We start from the raw sequence: 7,601 nt of genomic DNA, 5'->3' as shown, positions 1-7,601 counted from the left end.
TTTACCTTTCCTTCTATGCTACGGATATCCGCCGACCTGTCTACTGTTTGTACATTTCATTTGATCTATTATCGCTTCGGTAAACACCTTTGAATAGATAAGGCTCTTCAATTGTCTCGCTCAATAGAAAGGTACACAAAAGAATGACCGCGTTTTCTAAAGCACGTTTTCGAGATAAAGTCTCGTTCACATGACATGAAGTTTGCATTATAAGCATACAAGGTCTCGTACACGCCAGCAAGCATTGCGAGACTACAAAATGGCAGTGCCCCTGTCACCGAATGTAAACAAACCGCGAGATTGCATAAACGCTTATCTATGGCATGGAACACCAAAATACGATAAATAATTTAAAAAAATGTGTTTCTCCGGAAGAAAACCGGAGGTTTTCAGGATTTTTAGAAATATCCGGATTTCCGGATATATTCGGAAGACTTTCATTATTATTAACACCAGATATTACAAATCTTAAAAACTACTTTTTTGGATGGTGTTTGACTACAAGAATGGAAAAGATACCATCAAAGTACCATGAGAATGCAGTACACTAGAGTACTCAGAAACATGTATTTAAGTACATTTATAATGAGTATCAAATTCAATAATGCCAGGTCTGCTAGCATCTCAGATTATGGTTTATTGTATGGTTTTAGTCCAAAGATGGGTAAGAGTGGCTATTTCATGAGAAAATATGAAACATAAACACTATCTAGCAGTTGAGATCACTGTTTGTTGTATGATTTTACTGGGAAGGTAGTACATATGCCCTGTTTAGATACTGAGATCACTATTTACTACTGATTTAAGATGGGTGTTAGGGGCAGTTGTTTATTAACAACAATAAAAAAGTAGGTTTGTAGTTGTAATGGGAGGTCACATAGGCTAGTTGTTTCGAGTTCAAATTTAAATCCAGTTACAAATAAATTTATTTTAAATCCAGGTACACAGTCACTAGGGGAGTACACAAGTCACCAACTCAAGGAAGTTTACAATTGGAATAAAGAATTGACTTGTAGAATGATATTCCAAACACAAACAACACTTTAATGTAATATATTTAGATACTCAATTACACTGAGATTACCAAAGGTATCTTGAAAAGTTTCACTATTAAAATTACGAAATTCTTCAGTCTGAGCAGGTAACCGTTCTTCAAGTAAATTTTCAATTATACTCTTTAACTTCTTCACTACAATAAATATAATAACAATTATAGCATAAATTTATATATATATGCTCAGACGTCATTTACTTTCCTTAATATTGTTACGTCTGTGTATGTTTGTTTGTAATTTTTCTGAGATACAAGTCCTTTCTTAAATAAAACTTTGTTTATTCTTCCTCAATACAACTTTGCAATACACTTAATTTTCACAGTTACTTTAACTTAAACACATACTATAATTCACAACAATTCACTCACTTTCTACCGCACTTGACTCAATTGTCTGTCTCTCTCCGCCTGTCAGCAACTATAGTTTCGATTTCTGTATCTGCTATCCTCGGTTCCCACTGACCATAACTGCTGTCATTGGTTCCCCACTCTCTCTCCTTCTCTCTGCCCGCCTCTGCTTCGTCTGTCTCTCTCAATGTCTAGCACACTTATATACGATAATACCACCTGTTCTAGAATCTTCTAGGCTCTCAACACGTGCTACCAGCGTCACTTGACTTCCATTGTCGTAACACACTAGCGTTTAACACGAATCTTCTAGAATACTCGTCATGTGACCCCTGTTGTCGTAACAATATTAAACAGTTTACATCCATTTATTAACTAGGTTAATTGACCAAGAGAGGTAGCATGAGATACTTACATGGAGCTTGAATGGTAGACATTTTTAGTTTCTTTTAATATAGGCATCTTCAAAGAAATTCTTGGCTTTGGTACTGTTGGGTCAGCTAACGTACTCACTTCAAATAGCAGGTTTGGTGGTATCTGATAATGAGCCAGGGGACTGACTTTTGGGCTAAAAATAGGACTTTTTATACTTGATATTCAGTATTTCTACAAGCATTCAATTAGCTGTATGTGCTAGTTCTGCAAGTAGATCCTTCTTCTGATTGGTTAACATTCACTGTCTTATCAAGCCAAAACTAACTGTTACCTAGTTGCAAGCAAATGCTATAGGATGGCAACCTGTTTTCATGCATTTCTCGTCTTCTGTCCTATCAAAGTTCTGCCAAGAGTCTCTGGTTTCCTTTCTAAGTCTTTTTATAGAATTCGTTTCCTGCCTTTAATGAAGTTAACATAAGCTTTCTCTTTACTACAGTTGTGTCTGTTTATGTAGATGAAATAAACAGTGGGTTCTCAATGCTATCTGGAATGCATTTTAATTTGTACTTGACATATACATTTCCTGTCTTGGTTAAGCATTGTTATATAGCTTCTCTTATGCATTCTTTGGATGTGCACAACTTTTCTTCATGTTGCATGTATGTATGTCATACATGTACTTTTTTATAAAAGTATATTTCTTATTTCTTGAAGCATTTGAAAATAGTATAAAATGCTACAAATGCTTCATCCCTCCCTCCTTAAAAGAAACTTTTATCTCCAATAAAAATTTTATCACTAAACCTCTACCTTCTCTCATTGTACTGAACAATGTTTACAATAACTCATCTAAATATATTCTTAATTCGAGTTATACAATATCCCAAATTTTAATATTAACCTTATAATTAATCAAAAAATTAACCACTTCCATCGTAGCATGAGAATCATTTATGATAATCTTTACTCACTAATTAATACCACATAAAATTCAAAATTAAAAAATGTTTATTTATATTGCTAATATTAATAATATACACATCATTACATGTTTATAATAACATATGATTACACTTCCTGTAATATCATTACACATGATTTGTATATCATCTCATATATTACAATATAATAAAATTATAAATCAATATTTTCTTTACTATTATGTTTGTTAAGCATGTAATAACCAACATTCATAAAGTATTAAACAGCACTTCCTTAAATTGCAAAATCAGAATTACTTATTATTAACCATACTACTTCAAAAGACTAATCCTTTACGAATTCACAGTAGTTACTAAAAATTCATACATAATATACCCTCATAAATTAATTAATTCATGATATTATCCTAGTTATAACTCTTTTACTGTAAACTCATTACATGTTTGTATATTCATTGCTTACTAATACAAACTTAATTAGAAATAATTGTATAAATCAAGTAACAATCATTGTCTTTTTTCTTTCATCAACTTCAGAACTTGCAACCATAAAGATGAAATACACTACTGTTGATCATCCAATCATATAAGGCCCTTTCGTTTGGCATAGTGTTCATCTGGATCAACATGATAGTCACAATTTATAGGCACTGAGTTAGGTGCCTATTGTCAGGGCACCTGAAGTCTTCCACATTCACACATGGCAAGTCCATAATTTTTGAAATTAGTCTAGTCTTTTCCATACCCTTCGAGTACAGCTTGGTATAGTCATATTTGATTTCTCTACAAATGTCTATAAGATATGAAATTATATCGCTCCTCTTCCTAAATGGTTAGATTTTTATTCTGTACACTTTCACAACTCAAAATCCCTCTATCTCTATTATTGCAAATTTCTCTTGTTTTCCTGTAATGGCAATTTTTATGGTCAAAACGAAATGTCAGCATCAACAGTACCTTGTACATGATCCTGATTCTTGTTTCTTCATCATTGTTCTGACACATTCATTCATGATTTTCGAGTTGTTTCGATTCACTTTGCACACATCAAGTTTTCGATCACGTTGTTTTTCAATATCATTTCTCTCATTCTTCTTTCTGATAATGATTAAGTACTCCTATTAATTTTGCTCTCTATTATTTGTGTTTCATTATTCATTAGACTAATCGATTCATTAGCTAATCTAATTTGGTAATCAGTATCTACTATTTGGTATCCACTATTTCTTAGTTTGACTATTCTAGTCTGATAATCAAGTCAATGCACATCAAATTTGGGACATAGTACTAATAAACTTAATTCAGTTTTTACATTAAATAATCATGTTCCTGGAGTTTTTGTCTTAAAGAAATAAAAGGGTTTGGGGATAATCACTCTCTTTTCACATAATTTTGTTCTTCTGAAAATACAACATAGTTACAAGTTACTATGGGCACTGAATAAATGGGTCTAAATAAGTATACTAATCACTGGAAACAGCGAAATGTGGGTTTTCATTCTCTGTAGTTAAACCAAAAGAGTTGTTCAGTGCCAGTGGTAAAGGTACAGTTCCGTATAAATTGATGTCCTATCTGTTGCTTTTAAGGGTATCTCTATAAACATCCTTAAGATATCCCTAACTGCAGCTGTTTTTACATTGGCCCATGTATAATAAACGTAAATCTGATCACTATATGTGGGGATCATAAACTGTAAGTATGGGGGTAATCTTTGAATTTCATCTAACACTCTTTCCAATTTGCTTGGGGGTAGAAAGTATTTACTGCAGTGCTTGTACTAAGTTAGCTAACTCAGTCTTCCTATTTCCTACAGTAAACTAATTGTTGCAAATGATTCTGAATCCTAGCATTGAAAATCAGCATCTCAGCTCTTACTCTGTTTAGTTCAGTTTGTTCAATCATAGCATGTATTAAAGGCATTAGTGATATTTAGTAATGCTTTAGATACTTTCTTAATCTCTTGATCATGAAATTCAATTGTCTGATTTAATGAATTCATTATAGTTGCCTGTTTACCTATCAAGTCAATAATTTCTCTGGATATTTGTCTCTGACGACCTACTTTCTCTATTTAACTCACATAAGTCATCTGTAGTTGCAGTTCCGAATAAAAATATTAAAATACTTCCACCTGTATTTATCAAACCATATTTTCATCAATTTTGGTCCGATATCAATACACTGTCTTTAATATCTTTTAGTTCTAATAATAGATCACCTATCTCATCATGATATTGTCTAATGAGTTTCTTATAATTTTCAGTTAATCCCATGTGTATTACTTTTACTCATTTCAAGGTAGCTGTTTCCTGATATGTCATATGGTATTACATCATATTCTTTGCATTTTTTGGATAGAATCTTGCACGATTGTCAACCTTAAATGATTTCTCAAATGTTACTAAGTCTTCTTGTAAATGAATTAACAACTGAATATATTGCAGAAACAGTTTGTCCTCAACAATTATCCATTTATTTCCAGATAATATAGAATTTCCTCCTTCAAAAAATACTATACCCACCTTATTTAAGGCTCATTTAAGGGTTTCATCAGTAATGCAAAATGTGGTATAAATCTTCTGTAGAATCCTACACATTTTAAAAATGTAAGAATGTCTTTAATTGTTTTAGACTCTGGATAGTTTTTTCAAACTTTGAGTTTCTTTGGCTTAGATTTTTACACCATTTGTGGTTACCATGTGACTTAAATATTCTACTTCTGTTTTTTAAAAATTGCCATTTATTTGGCTTAAACTTCAAAGTTGCTTTCCTCAACCTGTAAAATACATGTCTTAATCTTTCTAAGTGTTCTTCAAAACTTGCATTGAACACTATTACAATAACAGAAGCTGAAATCTTGTAATCTTACTAATAGTACATCCATTAATCTTTGAAATGTTCAAAAGGGCCCAGCAAACAACTTAGCATTACCAGAACGTTATGGGAGTATTTACAGATAGTATACAAGAAGGTTACCTGGGAATGTTGTCCATTAATGCTGGTGTAAACAATATGTAACATTCATTAAAAATCTATATAAATTCATCTTTAAATTGGTTATTTCTCTGGCATTTATTACTCATCTTGGAATTAATTTTACAATGATGGTTTATACAAAATTATATTATTTCCACTGATCAGATGTCTTCGCTTTGCCGTCTGTTTCTGAAATAAAAAAAATAAAATAGTATAAGCCTTTTTAAGTTCTGAAGCTCTTATTAATTTAATTTAAAAAGGATAATTTTCCATGTAAAGCTTAGCAAAATTGTGTGATCTTCATGGATTCATGCATGTTATTTCTGAACATCTTGCATTGAAATCCTATTTAAATATTCACTTTCAATCCGTGTTTGAGTTCTGTGTCTGTCTATAGAATTAATTTGCTAAATGATCTCAATGCTATAACTTATACTTTAACCTTTAAAGTTTGCAATTTTACATATTTCAAAATTTGGATTCCTATTAATTTGGTGTTTCAGTGTTTTCTCTTAAATTTCTTGGCAGAACAAGTTAAAGGATTGGTAAACAAGCATATGTAATTTCCTTTAAAATAGTGACATGTTGGTATTTAAAACCAGATAATCAGGCTCTGAATGTGTAGAAGATTTTTTTACCAATAAATCTGTCAAATCAATAAAAGAGGTACTTGTGAATCCCATGTAGGGGATATGGTATGCTTGAAACACATTACAATAAATCAGTTTAGTACTTCTAACGATTGTTTATTTCAAATGAACAAGCTTACATGTGGACAAAATACCCTTTGTAAGTGCAGGCTGCCTTCACAGTTAGGTATTTCCTATTAGATAAGTACTCACACTATTCTGTGGCATTTCAAAAATAGTTATTTTAGCTTGAAACTAGTATGACATGAAATAACAAAATCTATAATATAATCACACACATACATATATATTATTACTTGATGTACAAGATAATAAATGCATGTGGCAACTCAAAGTTGCAAAAGTATACTTACCAATGCCTTTCTGTAGCCTCTTATCTTTTTATCTTTTCACATTCTTCTTCTACAGTTTGCCACTGGTCATTGACAACTTCTTCAGTGTCCTGACTTGGAATAAAACACCCAAGAATTCATTGCAGCATGCTCAAACCTTTCCATTGATTCTCAGTTACAGAATCGAATTTCATGAGCACCTGCATCTGAAAATCTAATTAAAAGCTGTCAGTAACTGGAAGTCAAGCAAACACAAATAAAACTTAGCCTATTTTTATCAATATTTGAAATTTGATTTATGACAACATTGTTTCCGTTTATGTATTTCGTCATTCTCGAACATTCACGTAATTTTCCTTAAATCTCGTGATTCTTCTAGATATAGTGTAGTCTTGTATATATAAGACCGGCCACGAAGCGACGAGGTAATGAGTAATTGAACTGCAGTCAGTGAATGTGTAATTGAACTAAGTATTGTTGGAGTCGAGCACATACGTTGAGAATTAGAGCACGACTGTTGAAATTAAGTGTATCGAAAGTTATTTTCAGAAAGAATAAACCAGTTTTATTTAAGAAAGGACTTGTGTCGCTAAAGTTTCGTCGGAACGAATTTACGGAAAATCAATTAACAAACAGAGACGTAACAAATTGGTGTCAGAAGTGGGATAAAAAAATGGAAACGAGAAGCCGCAAATCAAACCACAGCATAGCAGACTTGATGGCAGCAATACAAGAACAGCAAAAGAAACAAGAAGAACGAGCAAAGAAACAAGAAGAACAAAAAGACAAATTACAACAGTTGTTACAAGAAAAAGAAAAGAAACAAGAAGAGCGAGCAAAGAAACAAGAAGAACAAAAAGACAAATTACAACAGTTGTTACAAGAAAAAGAAAAGAAACAAGAAGAGCGAGCAAAGAAACAAGAA

The 7,601-nt window shown here is 32.0% G+C and overlaps 1 long non-coding RNA gene across 1 annotated transcript; it reads right to left on the bottom strand.

Annotated features, from left to right (window-relative positions):
* Positions 1-3,663: 3,663 nt before the first annotated feature.
* On the bottom strand, positions 3,664-6,886 carry LOC111089552. Its single transcript, XR_002613796.1, has 3 exons — positions 6,698-6,886; positions 5,695-5,883; positions 3,664-3,816 (listed from the first exon to the last, which is right to left on the bottom strand). It is a non-coding gene; the product is annotated as an uncharacterized LOC111089552 (long non-coding RNA).
* Positions 6,887-7,601: the final 715 nt, after the last annotated feature.

Source organism: Limulus polyphemus, unplaced genomic scaffold (assembly GCF_000517525.1).
Source record: "Limulus polyphemus unplaced genomic scaffold, Limulus_polyphemus-2.1.2 Scaffold6596, whole genome shotgun sequence".
Taxonomy (NCBI): Eukaryota; Metazoa; Arthropoda; class Merostomata; order Xiphosura; family Limulidae; genus Limulus; species Limulus polyphemus.
Note: the sequence above shows the minus strand (reverse complement) of the source record. Positions and strands in the feature narration are given on the sequence as shown.